Below are 12,506 nucleotides of genomic sequence, written 5' to 3'. Positions count from 1 at the left end.
TCAACAAGTTCGGCGCTAGGGTACATGTTGGAAACGACGTCTATTGGAGGAATCAAAAGCATTAGAGAGGTTATAAGAGTTAGCGCACCAAGGGAGATGGCTTGAGAATGTCATCTGCAAGAGTTCAGCTAGAGATTCGGCGATCCTAGACTACAGGGTGTTACCACCTTTTCCACAACCAGCTTCTTGTCCAAGGGTGTGTGCCACCTGGTCTTGGAACGAGGCATGTCATGACATCGAATTGATTCCTTTTATCCCATAACACTTTTATTTTATTTTATTGTTTTTTTTCTTTTACCCTACTCCCAAAGGTGTTTTCACCTTTTTTCGAAGAATAGATTGCTATGACAAGGATCGAAGTCCTTTTCTCCCATGACTGATATATTTTTATTTTGTGTTTCTTTATCTTTTTTTTCTCTCTCTTTTAGATCGTTGTTTTTGAAGAGTAGAATGGTAGGAATGCCACGTATTAGAATCCACCTCGCCACCTCTGCTGCATCAGATGGAAAGGAAGCCAAGAGGGAGGGGAAGGTGGCTGCGAGGGCCTATTTGGACAAAACCATACCATCAGAATCAGCAAGAGGGTTATAATGAGTATTAGGTAAAGCCACCTTGACCATTGTGTAAAGAATGAGGAAGCTATTGATGGTGATTGTCAAGATCCCCAGGGAGGGTAATGCTTCTTAAGGCGATAGCCATTAATAAGGAAGGCATCATCCGAAGCATTGAATATCTGGACTTGGACTAATGGACTTGGGCTGAGCCATTCGGATTGATGAAAAGTACCTTATAAGGGCCCATCCAGTGTTGAACACCACATTAGAGAATTTGAGAATTTTCCAAGTCCCATTTTTAAATTAGTGATAAATATTTGATCACATGGCTAAATCTTGATCCACAAATGAAAGTGGGATTGGAAAGGTAGCTTATATAGTATTTAGGATGGACTCCACCTTTAAGTAAGACAACAAGATTTGACCTTGTGATCAAATAATAAAGGTATTGGGGGTTCCCAAAGTGCATGGAAATTCCCAAGTTTCCTAATATAGTGTTGTTGTTGTACTTGCCTGAAAACTTGTCAAATCTAGAATCATAAGCGAGGACTAAGTCACCTTCCTTGAACTCCTTCTACTTGATGAAGCTATCATGATAGACCTTTCTACGAGCTTGTGTGGCTTCCATGCACTGTAGGGCCATTGTGTGGATCTCATCAAGACACTCCAAGTGCAAGAGATGGTGTTGCAGGGACTCAGCATCTCCCAAGTTTTCATTGATGGACATGTGCAGAGAGGGTAGCTTGAGTTCAATAGGAAATACAGCTTCTATTACATACACCAATTGGAAAGGAGTTTGTCTTGTAGTTGCCTTATGGGAGGTTTTGTATGCCCAGAGGGCCTCTATAAGTAGATCATCCCAATCACAACGATGTGTAGCTATCATTCTGGTCAAAATCGAGTAGAGAATGTGATTGGTAACTTTGACTTGGCCATTGGCTCTCTTGGGTAATAGGATGTGGACATACAATGAAAAATCTTATACAGTTGTGTCAACTCTTCCATAATCTTGTTAAAGAAGTGGATACCTCGAGCTCTAGGGGACTACCAAAATAGGTGATGATTTTATCATATAGGAACAAGGCCACATTATTACCATCGTCCCGCTTCAGGGCCTTTGCTTCATGCCACTTTGTTACATAGTTTGTATAGACTAAGATGTATCTATTCTATTTTCTTCTGGTTGGTGGATCAATGGGGCCCATGGAATCAATTCTCCAATTCTCCAACAACTTTAGGAGAAGAATGGGTGGCAGGGGCATGGCACTAGATTTGGTAGGTTTTCCCATTTGCTAACAGGCATCACACCATTTGCAGTAATTATAAGCATCCTTATAGAGGGTCAGCCACCAATATCCTGCAAGTAAGGCCTTTTTGGATGTCGCTTCTCTTGCAAAGTATCCACCACAGGGCTCGTCATGGCATGCTTTCAAAGTACTATGCCGATTTATTCTCCTACAACACATCTTCACAAGACTTCATCCTTGCCTTTCATATACAAAGCACCTCCTAATAGGGTGTAGGGGGCTGATTCCAACAAAAGCTTCCTTCCTACCATCCATCTACCTTTACAATTTTCATAGGCACTCTTAAAATAAATCGTGGTGCACCTTGCATTCTTTTACAAAATCATTGACTTGTGCTTTTTTTTGTGCGCCTTTCTCCTTGATTCAGGATTTTTCTGCACTTCTTGTGTTTCCATATTTCTCATGGTGCGTCTTAATCTCCCGTTTCACTTTTGCCTTGGCCTTATAGTCTAGTTTAGATTTTCTTGATTTTCCACCTTGTTCATCTGAGGGTTAACATTACCCCCCTCCTAGACATGCCATGGCACTTACTAGTGGTGAGGGGAATGGTGGTGCTGGGATGCTAGGGGTTTTGTGAGGTTGTGGACATACCATGGTGGGGGTGTGTTGGAGGGATTTCTGGACATGTTAGAGGGATTTATAGAAAAGAAAGGCCCTTGGGTTGGGTAGGGGCCTTGGTATTGGAGGGATTTTTGAAACTAAAGGGCCTTGGTGTTGGATATGATCCCTGGTGTTAGAGGGATTTATTGAGATGAAGGGCCTTGGCGTTGGGTATGATCCCTAGTGTTGGAGGGATATTGAGGGGTAGGTCCATCTCTGAAATTCAAAATGGTGTTAGATGGATCCGTCATTTAACTCTCCGTGACTGAGTTTGCCTACGCTATTCTAAATGACCTTCTTTATTCACTTTTTGATCGTGGCTATTGCATTTTCCCCTTGGTTGGTTGTGCTTTATCTAATAGGATATGGTGTAGGATGGAGAGAGCATTACATGGATGATGGGATATGTGAAGCTAGTGGTGGGTGTTGAGATGGCAAGCTCAACATGTGCAGATATTGATGATGGACCGCCTGGCTAGATGAGTTTGCATATCTACACTTAGCACATTGGTGGTCATTATGATACTCACATGGCCACTGACTTATCACTTATTATATTTAGTTTGTTACACCTACCTACAATTGGCAAAGATATAGTGCTAATTGATTAGTGTAGTTAGTTATGCACTGTTTGACTTAGAAGGCCACTTTCCTCTATCTTGTATCTTATTTTTACTTTGTGTACATTGTATTGTGTGTGGAAGAAGAAGAAGAAATCAGTAAAAAAACGTTTTGGCCTCCATCTCTCTTCTTGTGTTCTTGAGTGAGCTTCCTCTTATGTGTATAGTGTGTGTTTGGCGCAACAGCTCAAGCAAGTCCCCCACCACGTGATTCTTGACATGGTATCAAAGCCGTGCCACTGAGAGAGGCTAATTTTGAAGGCTGAAGTGAAGGAGAAGAAGTAAGGTTTGAGCAAGCAAGCAATGGGTAAGAAGCTCTCCCATTCTCCACTCTCTCTCTTGGATAGTGCGTGTGGAGGCATCGGAAGCAGGGTAGAGTGAAAATCTCACATTGCTGTGAGATTTGGTATGTAAGTAGAGCAATGTATATTCTACAAATTATCCCTTCAGGGTTGTCCCATATATTTTTTGGGCATCTAAGGCCGTTTCAGGCTCTGTTTTAGAGCTGCAAGGTTGCGGATAACAATTTCAAGATACACTGTGATTTCAACTATATTGATCGAAAGTGGGTGCATAGGTTACAGATTTCAAATCTATAATTTTTGAGGTGTATGCAAGGAGTAAAAATAAGATTTATCTACAAACAGGTTCCAGATTACATGTACTATTATTGAGCAATGAGTGTGAAAAAGGTTGCTTGGTGTATTGCTATGCATGTGTTGTGAAAGATTGTAGAAGACTAGCTTGATGTGTTGTATCCTTGTTTGTAATAATGGTAGAGAACAATGGAAATCCCATTATTGAGAAGCTCGACAAGAACAACTACACTTCATGGAAGTTCCGTGTGATGAACTTTCACATTAGAAAGAGCCTTTATGAGTTTGTTTTAGGTGAAGAAAAGGAGCCAGAGCTGGGTTTCCCTCCGACTACAAATGAAGTAAAATCATGGAAAGAATGGAATGCGAAAGACAAAAATGTGATGTACTGGTTATCTGCAATCATTGATAATACAATGTTGGGACATATCAAGAATGCAGAAACTTCACATGCAACTTGGAAAATTTTTTAGAACATATTTTCAGTAAATACAAAGGCACGAAAGATTCAACTCAAGCAAGAGTTGAATGCCTTGAAGAAAGGGAAAATGTCAATGAGTATGTGTTGAAGGTGAGGAGCATTGTAGATGCTTTAGCAGCGATTGATGCAATACCTGATGATGATGATTTGGTTTCATCCAATTTAAGTGACCTTAACAATGAGAAGGCATGGAAATCATTTGTTACTTCAGTATATGTACGGAAGCCATTTCTAGATTTTGATGAGCTGATCTCTTTCATGATTAACAAAGAGATCAATATGCAGGGTGATTCATTTGAAAGAAATGGTGAACAGATCTAAGCATTTTACTTAAGTTCAGGAAGGGGACGTGGTAGATCCTCTTCGAGAGGCCGTGGTATGGGACATGCTGGCGATAACCAAAAAAATAGGTTCAATCATTAATTTGGTGAAATGCAAGTTTTAGGAGGTCAGGGAAACTTTAGATACAGGGGGAACTCTAGAGAAAGAGGTGGATGGCAAAATAGAGGTTCTAAAAATTCTGTTATTGTTTGCCATTATTGTGGAAAAAACAGATCATATTGTAGTAAATTGTTATGCTAAGAAGGATAATATTCGTAGTGGTAAATTGCAGCAAGGAAACTATGCATCATCTTCACGATAAAATGAAGACAAAAATGAGCGTCTGTTTGTTATGCATCATATGATGAATGCATTTACACGAAAGGGAACACATGATGATGCATGGTATGTTGATTCAAGTGCATCTAATCATATGACCAGTCATGTTGAATGGTCTAGAGAGATGCAGGACTTACAAAATCTAGGTTATGTTTAGACATGTCATGATTCATGCCACCCAATTTCACACATTGGAAAGGTTCCCTTATCCTTGCATGATGGCCAGACGAAGAGTCTGACAGATGTATTACATGTGCTATCAATCACAAAGAATCTAGTGTATGTTGCTCCCTCACCCACATTGTTGGTGTCATGTCGCAATGCGTTGATAGCTCCACCCACCCATCGTGACATGGTCCCTTGCTGAGCTCTGACGATCTTGTAAATGCTTTCCACCTATGAATATAATGTGATGTCCTCAAGATGGACCCTTGGGTAAATCTCATGCTGTGTTATGTTCCGTGTCACGTTGTCGCCACGTTAAGGGTTGAAGGTCTACCATCAGGGCTTTAGTGCAAAAGGGAAATTTAGGATTCAAGGTTCAGGAAGGGAAAATAGATTGGGGTTTAATAAGATCCAGGATCTAGAAATGATTTAGGTACGGAAGAAGAGTTCAAGCTTTTTCACTATGTACTTAGCATACATGAATGGAAGAAATAAGTCTATCTTGATTACATCAAATGCCTCTGGATACATACATCATATCGAAAATGATATTTTCAGATTCTCAATTCAATTATGAATATCAAATGCAAGATCTAATGGCATTTATTTCAAGTACATAGATGGATTTCAACCCTTTGGAACAAGTATTTTGTTGATAGAGTCAAATGCATTCAAGATTTGGGCCAAAGATACAAGAAATGAATTGAAGAAGCATAATTTTAGCTTCAGCCCCATTTTAAAACAAAAAATTCCAGTCCATAATCAAGCTCAAAATGAGTGTATAAACTCAAGAAGAAACACTTCTAATCATTAATGAACAATACCCTGATGAAAAGAGGTCATTTCCTTCCATTGCAACCACATAAATCCCATGTTTGCTCATAAAAATGAACCATAACAGTCCGCTGCCCTATTTTTGACAGGTTATTTCAACCCATAACAGCCCGTATTCCTTCAATATCCTCACCGTTTGCTTGCCCCAAAGTCACTCAAGTACTTGGGTAAAGTCGGGCCTCATTGGACCAAGAATAAGGTAGATAAAATGAGAGAAGTCGTGCATAAGAGCAGGCTGAATACTTTTCTCTTAGATTTTCCTCTTTTATAGACTATTTCAGCATGCATTTTTGTCAGACCAAAGGGGCAGAGAAGTGGAGTTCTCACCATGTTTACATCTTCAGTAGTTGGGCCTGTTGATCTTCAGTTTGCATGCTCCATATCATGCACCATAGCTCTAGCTTTCTCCAGTTTTCTTCAGACTGTGCAGCCCGCATTTTGCATCGAAAAATGCAGGCTGCTCCTTGCTCAGTCCCTGGTTACTTTTTGACCTACCCAGGTCACTTGCTGGTCACTTAAGTGTATTACTCTAGGTCCCATGTGAACCTAGTGGTCTTTTGGCAACTTTTGAAAATTTTCTTGAGTTCTGTCGATATTTTTGCACCTGAATCAATGTGCTTTTTCCTACAGATTATCAATTACTTCCAGTTGACCAAGTTGTAGGTTCCCATAGACTTATTTTTCATAAATATACATGGTATAACTGAAAAATATATGCTAAGAACTTGTGTAACTAAGGTGGTTATTGGATAACAATGTCTGAATTTTGTATGAAAATTCCTCATATAACTTCTAGTGAAGTTCTTCTGTGATCATAAGAATTCCATAATTTATATTATGAACAGTAAACTCTTTGACATTCACCCCCTCCTAACCTGCACATCCTCCGGCATGTGCCATTTCATAAGATTACATGTCAAGGAGGGTCTTCTTCTTCATCTTCATTCTCTAAGTCTTTTTCTTCCTGCATGTCTTCAAGTAGAGGACTCATATCTAAGTCATCAAGTTCATAAGTTGAAGATTCTCTTTGTTTGAAGAGTTTGATTCATTTCCTAGCTATTGGAATCTTAATCATGGTCCCATCCATTTCAGCCAAAGAGTAAGTACCATTATTATGTACTACTTTTACAACATATGGTCCAAACCATCGCTTGGCTAACTTACTATGAGCACTATATTGATTGTCCAGGCTGCTATCATAGACAAGAACCGAATCATTCTCTTGAATAGCTCTTGGACAGAATCGATGATGCTTGTCAAACCTCTTCTTATTCTTTAATCTTGTTGTTTTTAGCCTTTCAATGGCTGTTTTGACATCTTCTGGCCTTCTTTCAAGTTGCCTTATGCGCAAAGACAACAATTCTTCTCTATTCATGCCTTCATCCCAAGGCAAGATACTCCATGTAATAATGGATTCCTCAATAGGCATAACATGTGGCTATCCATATATAAGTTCAGCTGGCATATATCCTGTCACTGCACTATGGGTAGTTCTATCAGCCCATAATGCGAATGGTAGCATTTTAGGCTGGCATTCCCTCAACTTTCCTTTGCATGATTTTGCTAAAGCTTTAAGAATTGGTTGATGACCTCTTTCACTCTTACCATTGCCTTCAGGGTTGTAGGCTGAAGTAAGAGATATCTTAATTCCCAATTGAGCAAAGAAATGGCGAGCCTCATCGGCATCCAATTCCCCTCTATCAGCAGTTAGTTTAGCAACACATCCATACCTGCAAAATACTTCTTCAAGTAAAAATCGATAAACAGCATGAGTAAACTTTGTTGTTAAGGCCTTTCCTTCCACTTGATTTGTGAGATCTTCTCTAGCAAGTACTAGGTATCTCATGTTCCAAATTCCTGTAGGCATGGTTACTAAATCAATAACCCATCTATAGTGAATGGATAAAGGATAGGTAGGCTGAAGCCCATCCCTATGTTTTACCATAGAATACATTTGAAAAACATGACAAGACTCAACAAATGCTCAATGTCTTTATACATGTTTTTCCACCAAAATTTCTCTTTTATTTTGGCAAAAGTGCCCCATATGCCTCTATGACCAGCCAATAGGCTTTCATGAAATTCTTGCATGACCTGTCTTTGTGTCTTTTTGTCTCCTAAGACACGAACAGGCGCCTTTCCTTTCTTTTTCGCATGCCTCCAAAGGTAACCGTCTTTAAGAAAAAAACCATAAGCTTTTCTCTTAATTCTCTTGAACTCTACATTAGTCCAATCTTCCTTCTTTGTCATAGTGCTAAAAAATTGGCCAATTTTTAGCCAATCATCTGCATAATATTCTTCTTTAAAATGTGAACAAGCCATAACATAACATTGAACATGCTGATTATTAGCTATCCATTGTCCTTCTTTGGTTGTTTCATCCTTCCTTGCTGATGTAAAAATTACTTTAATAGCTGAACCTGTTGTTCTTGTTGTAATTTTTGTTGTACCTGCATTAACAGCATCATTTATTAACTATGATTCTTCTTCATCCATCATCTCTTCTTTATCCATATATCTGGCATGTGAAAGTATGTTAGCAACTGGATTATCTCTACCTACAATATGTTTCAAATGAGGATTTAAGGATTTAATATAGGCTATCCATCTTAGCATGGCTATGTCAAGAGTGGAACAGTTGGCGATCATGCCCGAGTGGAAGGCAATCTATTTCAACTATAACATGTGCACCCATAAAGTACTCCTTGTCACATTTTAATGCAGTTACTACTCCCCAAAGCTCTCTTTTAATTTGAGCGTACCTTCTTTGTCGCTCATTAAGAACCTTCGCTCCAAAGCAGATTACATATCTATTGCCTTCAAGGTTGTCTTGACTAACTGTCCATCCTATTCCAATAGGACTTGTGTCCACTGTGAGTATAATGGGATATCCATTAGAGTAATTAGCCCACTTTAAAGTGGGGGTTGAAGTTAGCATTTTCTTGAGTTTTCAAATAGCCTGAGTGTGTTCTATAAACCTTTGGCCCTTTCTCAGAAACTGATAAAGACTTTCAACAACATGGGCAAAATGTGGTATCCAAATAAGGTAGAAGACACATGCACCAAGAAATCTTCTCACTTCTGAAACATTTGTACATTCTTCCTGCATTTTGCTGATAGCATTTATTTTGGATGGAGAAGGCTTTCGGCCACATGGACCACACATATGACCAACCACAAGGACTTCTTCGACTCCAAAAACAGATTTAGCTCCTGAAAGAGTAAGATGAACTTCTTCTAATTTAGACAAGATTTGAGCACAATCATTAATATGATCAGAAACAAACTTTCGACATCCAAGTTCATTGAGTTCTTCATTTTTCTCATGAACTTCACATCTTTTGATTGGAACATCATCAAGGAAAGGAAGAGTCAATTGAGGAATATAATCCCTCAATACTTTATGCATAGCATTCATCATGTGAGCTACTGAGTTCGTAGCCCCTTGAGGTAGAGTACACATGCAGACTAGGCCAAGAGGTGTCTTCATTGTGGTAATGTCACGGCTTTCCAAAGCAAGCTTAAATTGGTCGTAGCCTGAATATAAGTCTCCCATTGAATAGATTGCCCTACCTGCAAAAGCTTCAGCAAACTCATCCACCATTGGTCCTGATCCAACATTTCTAATAGTGACTTTATTGATGGGTTGTAAATCTTGAATGAATTGTAAAGATCCATTCTTCTTAGGTACGCTAAACCATCGGTTGGAATATGGAGCTGAAGATGGCTCCAATATTTGCATTTTTATCTTTTCATTTAAAAGTTCCAATAACTTAGGCAAATGAGCCCTTGGAACCGAAATTGGTTTAAGATTCCAACGCACATGTGGGACCGTAAAAATTACCATTGGTGCCACAATGCTTGGATCCGCACAGCCAATTTCATGTGTTCCATATGACTCAAATACTTTCTTTCAGCCCTCTTCATGGCTGAAAACTGTTTATAATAGCCCACACCATTGGTTGAAAAAACCTGCAAATCAGCTTTTGGCCTTGCCTCCTTCATATGTGGAGGAAATTTCTTGTGACATGATGCACTGCCATAGCCTCCACTTATAGCAATGCTACCCGAAAACCCTTAAATTCTTGGGCATTAGGAGGAACAGGATGATCTCTCAATCGATCCCTATTCCGGTGGTGATTAACACAAACAGTTAGGAATTAAACAGCTTTATCATTATACTTGCCTCTTATCCGAGCATATGATGACCATCGTCAAGATCCTTTGTCTCTAAACGAGATTCGGAAATAAATGGTTGTCCAAGAATGATAGGATAACTGCAGGAATCTTGAACAAAGAAATGAAATTCATCTTTTACATTACCAATAGTAACTTGTACATAAGGACATGCTGCATAAAGATCACCGGAAGAGTTATTGGCTGCCTTCATGCGCCATCCTGGGTCCACATCAATGGGCCATCCACCATTCTCATAGAGACTTCTTGACATAACATTAATTTCCAAACCATGGTCTATAAGGGCAATACATGGAGTTTCTTTTTCACCAATTTGAACAACAGTTTCAGTAGTCGCCCTTGCCCAATGGGTACGGGAATAATGACTACTAGGAATAAAGTGAGCTTCACTTTCTTCTTGCATGTTATGAAGAAGAGTCTCTTTCTTATGCATGGGCTGCACTTTAGATTGAGAAGTCTCCACCATTATGGCTTTTTCAGCTTCTGCTTCATAAATGTCTTCATCTTTGGCTTCTATGACTGCAATCAATTCTTTGATTGCCTCCAATCAAATCCCTTGAGTTTTTAGCTTCTCTTCATCCTGCAAATACACATGAAGTACTTGCAAAAAATCATGTACAGATTCTTCAGTCTCCTCACCAACATATTGTCTTTTTTGTTTAATTACATCAATTATTACATCATGAAATCCTAGTTTTGCAATACCGAGAATTTCACCTAATGTAAATTCAATTCTACTTCCAAGAATCCTTTCTTCCAGGATCCGTTTAAGATCTATTGCGGTCTCTATGTCAGACCGCAACTTGTAAAAACTGGGATGTTTGCTTTTTCTTTTTCCTTCTGTCTTCTTTGCTTGAGGGGCATCTCCCATGTCAAATTCTGGTGGCGGCGGACTTTCAGTAGCCTTCTGTTGGTCTTGTTTACTTCTTGTTATGCGTTTAGTTGGTTCTGAAGAAGAAGGACCGACAACATCTTCTTCTCTTCTTCTCTTTTCTTCTATCATCGCTTCTTGATTATTAATTTCAGCTAACCGAGAAAAAGCTGAAAATGAATTTACAGGCTCAGACCAACCGGTTCTTCCTCGAATACATTGACTGAAAGTGGTTAAATCATCTTTAGTTGCCTTGCCTTGCTCCATACGTTCCAAGGCCTACGTCCACACTTTAGATTTTGCATTAGTTTTACATGCTTTAACAATTTCATTAGTTGGCTCAATTTGCAGCCCATAAGTTGCAGCATCAAGAGCTGCATAGGCCATTCTTGTTGCCAAATCCTCCAATCTTTTCTTCATGCCACTGTTGCCAAAGTTTGGCTCAAGAGGAAGCCCGGTTTCGGTTGCATGAATTTTACCATCCTTCCAAAAGACTAATTTTTGTGCTTCAGCTTCACAGAATGCACCGCACTCCCTCTTGTCATGCTGAAGGCTATCACACCAAATGTAGTGTCTTTTGAAACCTTCTCGTGCAAGCTTTTGGGCAGTTGACCGCTGACCCCTTTCTTCTACTTTTACATCAAGCCTTTCTACTTTAGAATTAATTTCCGTTAAATTAAGATGGAGATCCCGTATGCTTTTAATTAGCTCATCCATGACATCCTTCTTTGGAGAAGGAATAGTAGAGTTTCTTGATTGCTCGGCCATAGAGACAGGAGGTCGAGAAACTGGAACAGGCTCCTTCATAGATTCAGTTGTTGCAAGGGTTGATCCCCATCTTAGGCGCAATCGCTCTCTTAGAGCAATCATATTAACTGCTTCAGTGACATCACTCCAAGCAGTCTTCAATCCTGACTCAGAATCAGGATCTTCAAGTAGGTTAGTTAATTTCTCTTGAAGAGAAGAATTTGTAGCCTTTAAAAATAATTCAATCTTTTGACTTTCCATACCTTGTTGGTCATCAGGATCTAGTTGGGAAAATTTGTTTTCAAATTCTTGATGAAGAGCAGTAGGAGGTTAGACCCTTATTGGGCCTCTCGACCCATTCAGTGAAGACTTTCTTTGTCATAATGCCAGAATCTTCAAGGAAAAATTCTTCTCGAAGAGCCTTCTTGAAGACAGTCCAACCTGCATCTTTTTGGAAAAGACCATGAATTCGGTCCTAGAGACCATGCACAGCCAGATGGGAAAAATAACGGCTCCAGGCATGTTGAGGGACTCCAAAGAAGACCATCTTGTTAGTATAAAGGCGGATAAAAGAGGATACATTTTGCCCATTAAATTGCTTGATCTCTTGTCCAATTGCTTCTAAGGCATTAATGGCAGCAGCATCAATCCGCTCTTCTTCTTGTCTCCGTTGTTGTTGCAATTGCAACTGCTGCTGAAATTGCAATTGTTGTTGTTGGCTTTCTTGCATTAGACGAACCAGCTGTTGCAAGGCATCTCCTCCCGAACTTGATGATTCTCCCATTGGACTTCTTCTTTCGCAGTGGAACTTCACGTCGGGTTCACCAATGCCGTCGTGTTAAGGGTTGAAGGTCTACCACCGGGCTTTAGTGCA

This window comes from Lygodium microphyllum, unplaced genomic scaffold (assembly GCF_053477565.2).
Source record: "Lygodium microphyllum isolate KBCC unplaced genomic scaffold, Lygodium_microphyllum_v1.1.10 scaffold_32, whole genome shotgun sequence".
Taxonomy (NCBI): Eukaryota; Viridiplantae; Streptophyta; class Polypodiopsida; order Schizaeales; family Lygodiaceae; genus Lygodium; species Lygodium microphyllum.
The sequence above is the reverse complement of the archived record's forward strand: the minus strand, read 5'-3'. Positions refer to the sequence as shown.